The sequence below is a fragment of the Melospiza melodia genome, chromosome 19, assembly GCF_035770615.1.
Source record: "Melospiza melodia melodia isolate bMelMel2 chromosome 19, bMelMel2.pri, whole genome shotgun sequence".
NCBI lineage: Eukaryota > Metazoa > Chordata > Aves > Passeriformes > Passerellidae > Melospiza > Melospiza melodia.
Window position 1 is genome coordinate 16,073,716 of NC_086212.1, and position 10,889 is coordinate 16,084,604.

Here is a 10,889-nt window from a genome sequence, read left to right on the forward strand (position 1 = left end):
CTGAGTGGGTCATGAGCTGGTGCTGAGATGCTCCTGAGTCGGTGCTGAGATAGTGCTGAGTGGATGCTGCGATGGTCCTGAGATGGTGCTGAGTGGGTGCTGATTGGTTGCTGTGATGGTCCTGAGCGGGTGCTGCTTGGTTGCTGAAATGGTCCTGAGATGGTGGTGATTGGTTGCTAAGATTGTCATGAGTGGGTGCTGATTGGTTGCTGAAATGGTCCTGAGTGGGTGCTGAAATGGTGGTGTGATGGTGCTGAGATGTTGCTGATTAGTGGTGAGATGGTGCTGAGTGGGTGCTGATTGGTTGCTTAGATGGTGCTGAGATGGTGCTGAGTGGATGGTGCGAAGGTCCTGAGATGGTGCAGATTGGTTGCTAAGATGGCCCTGAGTGGGTGCTGAGATGGTAGAGATTGGTTGCTGCAGTGGTCCTGAGTGGGTGCTGATTGGTTGCTGAGATGGTGCTGAGTGGATACTGCGATGGTCCTGAGGGGGTGCTGATTGGTTGCTGAGATGGTGCTGAGTGGGTGGTGTGAAGGTCCTGAGATGGTGCAGATTGGTTGCTACGATAGCCCTGAGTGGGTGCTGAGATGGTGCTGAATGGGTGCTGATTGGTTGCTGAGATGGTCCTGATTGGTTGCTGAGATGGTGCTGAGTGGGTCCAGAGATGGTCCTCAGATGGTGCTGAGTGGATGCTGTGATGGTACTGATTGGGTGCTGATTGGTTGCTGAGGTTGTTATGAGTGGGTCCTGATTGGTTGCTGAGATTGTTATGAGTGGGTGCTGATTGGTTGCTCAGATGGTGCTGAGGAGCTTCTGATTGGTTGCTGAGATTGTTATGAGTGGGTGCTGATTGGTTGCTCAGATGGTGCTGAGGGGGTGCTGCTTGGTTTCTTAGATGGTGCGGAGATGGTGCTGAGTGGGTGGTGCAAAGGTCCTGAGATGGTGCAGATTGGTTGCTAAGATGGCCCTGAGTGGGTGCTGAAATGGTAGTGATTGGTTGCTGCAGTGGTCCTGAGTGGGTGCTGATTCGTTGCTGAGATGGTGCTGAGTGGGTGGTGCGAAGGTCCTGAGATGGTGCAGATTGGTTGCTAAGATGGCCCTGAGTGGGTGCTGAGATGGTGCTGAATGGGTGCTGATTGGTTCCTGAGGTGGTGCTGAGAGGGTGGTGAATGGTTGCTGAGATGGTTTCTGAGATTGTCCTGAGATGGTGCTGAGTGGGTGGTGCGAAGGTCCTGAGATGGTGCTGATTGGTTTCTGAGATTGTCCTGAGTCGGTGCGGATTCATTGCTGAGATGGTGCTGATTGGGTGCAGAGATGGTTGCTGAGATGGTGCTGAGCGGGTGCTGAGATGGTGCTGAGCGTGTGCTGATTGGTTGCTGAGATGGTGCTGAGTGGGTGGTGCGAAAGTCCTGAGATGGTGCTGATTGCTTGCTAAGATGGCCCTGAGTGGGTGCTGAGATGGTGCTGAATGGGTGCTGTTTGCTTGCTGAGATGGTGCTGATTGGTTGCTGAGATGGTGCTGAGATGGTGCTGAGTGGGTGGTGCGAAGGTCCTGAGATGGTGCAGATTGGTTGCTAAGATGGCCCTGAGTGGGTGCTGAGATGGTGCTGAATGGGTGCTGATTGGTTGCTGAGATGGTCCTGATTGGGTGCTGATTGGTTGCTGAGATGGTGCTGAGTGGGTGGTGCAAAAGTCCTGAGATGGTGCTGATTGCTTGCTAAGATGGCCCTGAGTGGGGGCTGAGATGGTGCTGATTGGTTGCTGATTTGTTGCTGTTATGGTGCTGAGTGGGTGCTGATTCGCTGCTGAGATGCTGCTGATTGGTTGCTGCTTGGTTTCTGAGATGGTGCTGAATGGCTGCTGAGATGGTGCTGAGTCGGTGCTGATATGTGGTGAGATGGTGCTGACTGGGTGCTGATTGGTTGCTGAGATGGTTCTGAGATGCTGTTGAGTGGGTGGTGCGAAGGTCCTGAGATGGTGCGGATTGGTTGTTAAGATGGCCCTGAGTGGGTGCTGAGATGGTGCTGATTGGGTACTGATTGGTGGTGAGATGGTGCTGAGCGGGTGCTGAGTGTTTGCTGAGATAATGCTGACTGTCCTAAAAGGCGCCGTAAAGCGCGACTGTCGTAAGAGGTGCCGTAAAGCGCGACTGTCGTAAAAGGTGCCGTAAAGCGCGACTGTGCGAATTGTTCCGAAGAGCCGAGTGTGGCTGAAAACAGCCGAGTTTTACCGAAGAGCCGAGTGTGGTTGGAAACAGCCGAGTTACACCGAAGAGCCGAGTGTGGCCGGAAATAGCCGAGTTTACACCAAGAGCCGATGATAGCCGACTGGAACTGATAGCCGAGTGTAGCCAACTTGAGCCGCATTTAGACAATGTGCCGAATACGACTGAGTTTAGCCCAACCGTGGGGAGTTCATCCGAAGAGCCGAACTGAAACGAGTTTAGACCAAGAGCCGAACCAAGCCGAATTCAGCCGAGTTTCATTAAACAGAACCGAACGACGCCGCAGCGCTCTGCCTGCAGTGCGCCTGTGCAGACGGCAGGGGGCGCTGTGCCTGCAGTGCGCCGGTGCAGACGGCAGGGGCCGCTGTATAAAGTATAAAATATCAACTATCTATAAGAAGGAGTAAAAGCTCTATGTCATGTGCAGCAGTAGAAAATTTCAGGCTCTCAGGGAATAAATAGTTTTCTTTCAATCATTTTCATTTTGGAGTTTTTTTTACTCCCAGGTAGCCTGAAAGTTACTACTGCTGCTTTTTTATTCTAAAGCTAGAAAGGAAAACCAAGATCAGAAATACAGGGAAAGAAAGAAAGGAAGAGAAAGAAAAAAAGAAAATAAGGAAAGGAACTGAAACGAAGAAAGAAGGAAGGAAGGAAGACAGACAGAAAAAAGACCCGACAACCAGGAGGGGCAAGGAGAAACCTAGGGGGAAAAAAAAGAAAAAGAAAAGAAAAAAACCCAACAGAAAACAAACCCACAGAAAAAAACCTCGAGATGGGCGAGAAAACCGCCCCCCCCAAAAAAAACCTCCAAGATGGGCAAGAAAAATCCCAGAAATACCACAGAAAAAAAAAAAAAACCAGGAAAAAAAAAAACCGAAACCAAAAACAAGCAAACAAAAAACCCCAAACAACAACAAGATGGGCAAGAAAAAAACGCAGAAAAAAACCCCAAGATGGGCAAGAAAAAAGCCCAGAATAGAACCCCAAGATGGGCGAGAAAAATCCCAGAAAAAAAAACCCGGAAAAACCCCTAAGAAAACCCAGAAAAAAAAAACAAAACAGAAAAGAACCCAAGACGGGCAAGAAAAATCCCTGAAAACAGACCAGAGAAAAAACCCAAGATGGGCAAGAAATAAAATCAGAACAAAAAACCAAGATGGGGAAAAAAAATCCAGGAAAAAAAAAAAAAAAACCAAAATGGCAAAGAAAAACCCAGGAAAAAAAAAAATCAGAAAAAAAACCCCCCAAGGGGGGCAAGGAAAAACCAGAAAAAACACCAAAATGGGCAAGAAGAAATGAAGAAAAAACCCCAAGAAATGCCAGAAAAAAATCAAGGAAAAAGGGAGTAAAAGCCCCAAGAAACAAGGCAAGAAAGAGAGGCAATAAAGGCCACAAAAACTCAAGACAAAAAAAAATCCAAAAACAAGACATGCCAGAAAAAGGTACGAAAATGGTTCTGCCAGGTACGATCAAGGTGAGCGGGTTCAGTTTCAGGTCCAGGAGATGAACAAGTGTCAGATTAGCTTGGGGCACTGCTGTGCAATGCAGCCGTGACAGGATTTATGTTTAAATATAGTTTAAATAAATTGGGGATTGTTTGGCTTTTGTTGGGGTATGGGCTGGAGATTTCATAAAAAATATAAAACTAGAAATGCAAATATATCATATATATGTCGATATCAATAAATATTTAATAAATATAAATAGAAGTAAAAGAAATCTCCTGTGTCAAAAGAATATATTTATTATTATATAAAAAGGTATTCTCTCCAATATATATAATATCTATAAATATAACAAATGAAAATTACAAATATAGATGTGAATAGATTTATGACAAACAAAACTTTTTAAAATTTTAAATGTGTGTTAAATAAAGAGGTGTCATTGCTTTTTATTTCATTAGAGGCAGGGGTTTTATTTTTAATAATATAAGTACTATAGAAATGTAAATCGACATACAGAAATATATATTAAATATATAGAGATATAAAGATATAATACCAAACTATGAATAGAAATCTATGTAAGTAACATGAAGAGATGCAATATATAATATAATTTTTATTATACAGTAATATAAATTCTAAATATAAATGCGAATATAATTGTGAAAAATATATGATGGGGGCTCGGAGCAGCCCAGGTGTGAGTGTGAGGATGATGAGGGGCCGGCTCCTGCCGGGGCGAGGCTGTTTTAGGGGGAGACTTTGCCTCAGCTCCCTTTTGCATGGAGCTGCTGAGTGGAGGGGTTTATGGGGCGCTCCCGGTGCTGTCTCATGGAAGGACTGCGAGAGCTTCTCACAGGGTCAGGGGGACACCTGGAGCCGCGCTTGGATACGTGGAGCATCGCTTAAAGGAGGTGCCGAGGGACGAATCTTTGTGCCGGGGAGCAGCAGGCGAACAGGTGAGCGCGTGTGGGTTTGGAGCGGGGACTTTTGTCCTTCCCCTTTGCAATTTCATCTTGCCAGTCCCTCCCCGGTTCCCCAGGAACAAAAATGGAGCTTATGAAGACAAAAGGAATTAGGGAGAAGGAAGCAGCTGTTCTTCTTTTATTGTCTGCGTTTGACCTGAGGGGATCCCTCTTGACTTGTGGTTTTAAGGGTGTTGATTGCAGGAAAAGCTGCCTTTTCCAGGCTGTTAGGGGTATCCCGGGGGTGACAGGGAATCCCTGCGTTCTATTCTAAGGGGAATAGGAAAAGTATTCTTGTGGTATTATGGGTTTGATTTGAAGGCAGCCACCCCATTTTCATCACCCTCGGGTTTAAATGGAGGGGGCAGCTCTGGTGTCCCTCCTTTTCAAGGGTTTGAATGGAAGTCGAAATCGCCCTTTCCCATCAGTCGAAGGCTTTCATTTGGGGAGCGCCCCCTCTTTTCTACTCTCGTAGGGGGTGAAATTGGACAGGAGAACACATTTCTTTGCCCTTGTTGAAGTGAGGTGAGCCCCGCCTGCGGCGTCAGTTTCGGGGTTGGCTTGCGGGAAGCCGCAGCTCCGGCAGCGTTTGCAGGGCTGCAATGGGGCTGTGCCGCTGCATTGGAGGGCGCTCCTCGTGCCCGCGGCCCGGCCCGGAACGTTCCCGCCCGGAATGTTCCCGCTCGGGAGCGCTGCTGGCACGGCCCGGGCAGCTGCCGGGGCGCACGGGGTTTTGGCGCGGCCGGGTCAGCCAAGGGCGGCAGTGGCGGAGCCGCGCCGGTGCGAGCCAGTGCGAGGCCAGGCCCAAGCCGGCACCAGTTCAAACTCCTGCTGCTTTGTCCTCGGCACGTGTCCCCTGCTACCTGCCATCAGGAACCTGGGCCACTGAGTTACACTTACCTTTTTAAAGGACTAGCCTTGGTCTTCAGGCCCAAGGGCCCTTAGGGGACGGCTGCCTACAGAAATTCCCCATTGTGCAGGATGCCTCCAAGACCCAAGCTGCCACCTCTGTAAAGTCAGGCAGGTTTGAGAGTCCCAAGTGGCTCCAGCCACCTGCCATCAGGAATCTGAGCTGGTGAGTTACACTTACGTGTGTAAAGGGCAGCATTTCGGTCCAGAGCCCAGGGGCCCTTAGTGGCAGGCTGCCTGCTGAAATTCTGCATTGCGCAGGATGCCTCCCAGACCCAAGCTCTCACCACCGCAGAGTCAGGCTGCTTTGAGGGTCCCAAATGGGCACATTAATCTGCCATCAGGAACTGGAGCTGGTGAGTTACACTTACCTGTGTAAAGGGCAGCATTGGTGTCCAGGGCCCTTAGTGGCCCATATTGACCTGCTGTCAGCTGAAATTCTGCATTGCTCATGATCCCTCCCAGCCCCAAGCTGCCACCTGTGCCTAGTTGATCTCGTTTGAGACTCTGAAGCACCTCCAGCAATCTGAAAGTAGGAATTTGGGCTGCTGAGTTTTGCTTACCTGGGAAAAGGGACAGCACTAGTGTTTAGGAGCCTCTGGTCCAGAGGGGCCGGCTGTCGGTCATCTGAAATTCTGCATTGCACAGGATGCCTCCCGGACCCAAGCTGCCGCCTCTGCCGTGTCTGGCTCGTTTGTGAGTCCCAGGCGCCTCCAGCTATCTGCAACAAGGAACCTGGGGGGCTGAGTTTTGCTTACCTGGGGAAAGGGTCAGCATTAATTTTCAGGAGCACGTGGCCCAGAGTGGCTGTCTGTTTGCCTTCTGAAATTCTGCATTGTGCAGGATGCCTCCCAGACCCCAGCTGCCACCAGCATAAAGTCAGGCTGATTTGAGAGTCCCAAGTGGCTCCAGCAATCTGCCATCAGGAAACTGTGCTGCTGAGTTATATTTACCTGTGGAAAGGGTGGCATTGGTGTCCAGGGCCCTTAGTGGCCCGTAGTGGCCTGCTGTGTCCTGCAATTCTGCGTTGGTCTGGATGCCTCCCAGCCCCAAGCTGCCACCTGTGCCTAGTTGAACTTGTTTGAGAGTCCCAAGCGCCTTGAACAATATGCCACCAGGAACTTGGGCGGTTGAGTTTTGCTTACCTGAGAAAAGGGACAGCACTAGTGTTCAGGAGCCTGTGGCCCGGAGCGGCCAACCATCTGCCTGCTGAAGTTCCGCATTGGTCAGGATGCCTCCCAGACCGAAGCTGCCACCTCAGCCGAGTCGAGCTCGTTTGAGAGTCCCAAGTGCCTCCACGAATCTGCAACAAGCAACCTGGGGGGTTGAGTTTTGCTTACCTGGGGAAAGGGTCAGCATTAATTTTCAGGAGCTTGGGGCCCGGAGTGGCCAGCTGTCTGCTGAAATTTAACATTGCGCAGGATTCCTCCCAGACTCAAGCTGCCACCAGCATAAAGTCAGGCTTATTTGAGAGTCCCAAATGGCTCCAGCAATCTGCCATCAGGAAACTGTGCTGCTGAGTTATATTTACCTGTGGAAAGGGTGGCATTGGTGTCCAGGGCCCTTAGTGGCCCGTAGTGGCCTGCTGTGTCCTGAAATTCTGCATTGGTCTGGATGCCTCCCAGCCCCAAGCTGCCACCTGTGCCTAGTTGAACTTGTTGGAGAGTCCCAAGCGCCTCGAACAATATGCCACCAGGAACTTGGGCGGCTCAGTTTTGCTTACCTGGGGAAAAGGGACAGCACCAGTGTTTAGGAGCCTCTGGTCCAGAGGGGCCGGCTGTCTGCCATCTGAAATTCTGCATTGCACGGGATGCCTCCCAGACCCCAGCTGCCAGCACCGCAAAGTCAGGCTGGTTTGAAGGTCCCAAATGGCCCCATCAATCTGCCATCAGAAAGCTGAGCTGGTGAATTACACTTACCTGGGGTAATAGGCGGCATTTGTGTCCAGGGCACAGGGGCCCTTAGTGGACAGCTGTTTGCTGAAATTCTGCATTGTGCAGGATGCCTCCCGGACCCCAGCTGCCCCGACTGCAAAGTCTGGCCAGTTTGAAGGTCCCAAATGGCTCCAGCAATCTGCCATCAGGAACCTGGGCTGCTGAGTTTTCTTCTTCTGGGAAAGGGCTGGCATTTGTGTTCAGGAGGCCTCGCCTGGACTGGCTGGCTGCCTGCTGAAATTCTGCATTGCCAAATGTGCCTCCCAGACCCAAGCTGGCACCAGTGGCAACTCAAGGTGCTTTTGCCTCGGCACGCGTCCTGCCATCTGCCATCAGGAACCTGGAAAGCTGAGTTACACTTCTCTGTGTAATGGGCGGCACTTGTGTCCAGTGCCCAGGGGCCCGTAGTGGCCGGCTGTCTGCTGAAATTTCTCATTGTGCAGGATGACTCCCAGACCCCAGCTGCCGCCTCAGCCACGTTGAGCTTGTTTGAGAGACCCAAGCGCCTCGAGCAATATGCCACCAGGAACTTGGCCTGTTAAGTTTTGCTTTTCTGGGGAAAGGGTCAGCAGTAGTGTTCAGGAGCCTGGGGACCGGAGTGGCTGTCTGTGTGCCTTCTGAAATTCTGCATTGCGCAGGATGCCTCCCAGACCCAAGCTGCCACCTCACCTGAGACGAGCTCGTTTGAGAGTCCCAAGCGGCTCCATCAATCTGCAACAAGGAACCTGGGGGGGATGAGTTTTGCTTACCTGGGCAAAGGGTCAGCATTAGTTTTAGGGAGCCGGTGGCCCGGAGTGGCTGTCTGTGTGCCTTCTGATATTCTGCCTTGAAAAGGATGCCTCCTAGATGTAAGCTGCCACCTCAGCCAAGTCGAGCTCATTTGAGAGTCCCAAGTACCACCAGCAATCTGCAACAAGGAACCTGGGCCGCTGAGTTTTGCTTACCTGAGAAAAGGGACAGCACTAGTGTTCAGTAGCCTGTGGCCTGGAGTGGCCAGCCGTCTGCCTGCTGAAAGTCTGCATTGCGCAGTATGCCTCCCAGACCCAAGCTGCCAGCACTGCAGAGTCAGGCTGCTTTGAGGGCCCCCAAATGTGTCCAGCAATCTGCCATCAGGAACCTGAGCTGGTGAGTTACACTTTCCTGTGTAAAGGGCAGCATTGGTGTCGAGGACTCAGGGGCCCTTAGTGACCGGCTGTCTGCTGAAATTCTGCATTGCGCTGGATGCCTCCCAGACGCAAGCTGCCACCTCAGCCGAGTCGAGCTCGTTTGAGTGTCCCAAGCACGTCCACCAATCTGCAACTAGGAACATGGGGGGCTGAGGTTTTCTTACCTGGGTAAGGGGCAGCCTTAATTTTCAGGAACCTGTGGCCTGGAGTGGCCGGCTGCCTGCTGAAATTTAACATGGCACAGGATTCCTCCCAGACCCAAGCTGCCACCTCACCTGAGTCAAGCTCATTTGAGAGTCCCAAGCGCCTATAGCAATCTGCCACCAGGAACTTGGGCTGCTGACTTTTGCTTACGTGGGGAAAGGGTCAGCCCTAATGATCAGGGGCCCGTGGTCTGAGTGGCCGGCCGTCTGCCTGCTGAAGTTCTCCATTGCGCAGGATGCCTCCCGGATCCAAGCTGCCACCTCAGCTGAGTCGAGCTCTTTTGAGGGTCCCAAGCGCCACCAGCAATGTGCAACAAGGAACCCAGGGGGCTGAGTTTTGCTTACCTGGGCAAATGGTCAGCAATAGTTTTCAGGAGCCTGCGGCTCGGAGTGGCCGGCTGACTGCTGAAATTCTGCATTGCGCAGGATGCCTCCCAGACCGAAGCTGCCACCTAAGCCGAGTCGAGCTCGTTTGAGAGTCCAAGCGCCACCAGCAATCTGCAACAAGGAACCTGGGCATCTGAGTTTTGCTTATCTGGGGGAAGGGTCAGCATTACTGTTCAGGAGCCTGGGGACCGGAGTGACCGGCTGTCTTCTGAAATTTAACATTGTGCAGGATGCCTCCCCGAGCAAAGCTGCCACCACCGCAAAGTCAGGATGGTCTGAGGGTCCCAAGTGCCTCCAGCAATCTGCCATCAAGAACCTGAGCTGGTGAGTTACACTTCCCTGTGTAAAGGGTGGTTTTGGTTTTCAGGGCCCAGGGGCCCTTAGTGGCCGGATGGCTCTTCATATTCTGCAGTGCGCAGGATGCCTCCCCGACCCCAGCTGCCACCACCGCAAAGTCAGGCTGGTTTGAAGGTCCCAAATGGGCCCAGCAATCTGCCATCAGGAACCTGAGCTGGTGAGTTACACTTCCCTGTGTAAAGGGTGCCATTGTTTTTCAGGGCCCAGGGGCCCTTAGTGGCCGGCTGTCTGCTGAAATTTCGCATTGTGCAGGATGCCTCCCAGACCCAAGCTGCTGCCTCAGCCGAGTCGAGCTCGATTGAGAGTCCCAAGTGCCTCCAGCAATATGCCACCAGGAATTTGGGCTGCTGACTTTTGCTCATCTGGGGGAAGGGTCAGCATTAGTGTTCAGGAGCCTGGGGACCGGAGGGGCCGGCTGTCTCCTGAAATTGAACATTGCGCAGGATGCCTCCCAGACCAAAGCTGCCAACACCTTAGACTCAGGTTGCTTTGAGGGTCCCAAATGCCCCCTGCAATCTGCCATCAGGAACCTGAGGTCAGTTCCAGAGTGGTGTACTGACTACTGAAAGTCTATTTTGTGAAATATGCCTCCCAGATCCAAGCTGGCACCAGGGACAACTCAAGGTACTTTGGTAGTGCCAAGTGCATCTCGCAAATTACCATCTTGATCCTGGGCTAGTTAGCTGTCATTGCTAGGGAAAAGGGCCAGCACCGGTGTTCAGAGCTCTACGGCCCAGAGCGGCCGGCCACTTGCTGAAAATTGTGCCTCGTGCCAGACGTGTCCCAGACACAAGCCGCCGCCACCGCAAAGTCTGGTCGCTTTGTGAGTCTTAAGTGCCTCCTGCAAACCTTCCCCAGCTGTCTCTCATTGTTAAGGGTTTTGATTGACAGAAAAAAATTCTGTTTTTTCATTGCTGGAGGAATTTAAATTGAGGAGAACTCTTCTTTTCACCATATTTTTGGAGAATAAATTATAGGGTAGAATCGGTTTATTTGCCATGTTATCAGTTTCAGTGGAGCTAACTGCCCTGTTTTCTAATTTTTTTGAGTTCACTTGAAGGAAGCTGTGTCTCTTTCAGCATTTTTAGGATTTAAATATTCATTTCTGGCCACTTTTTCTGTGCCTTTGGACCAGCTATCTTAGAGAAGAGCAAGCCTGGCGTGCACTTAACACATAAGCCACCCAGGAGGTTATTTTCTCATTTTTCTTTCTAATGTAGTTAGGCCTATTTAGGAGTCCCAATGAGACTTAGACTATTTATGTCATTATCATTCTTCTCCACCCTACTCAGTCCT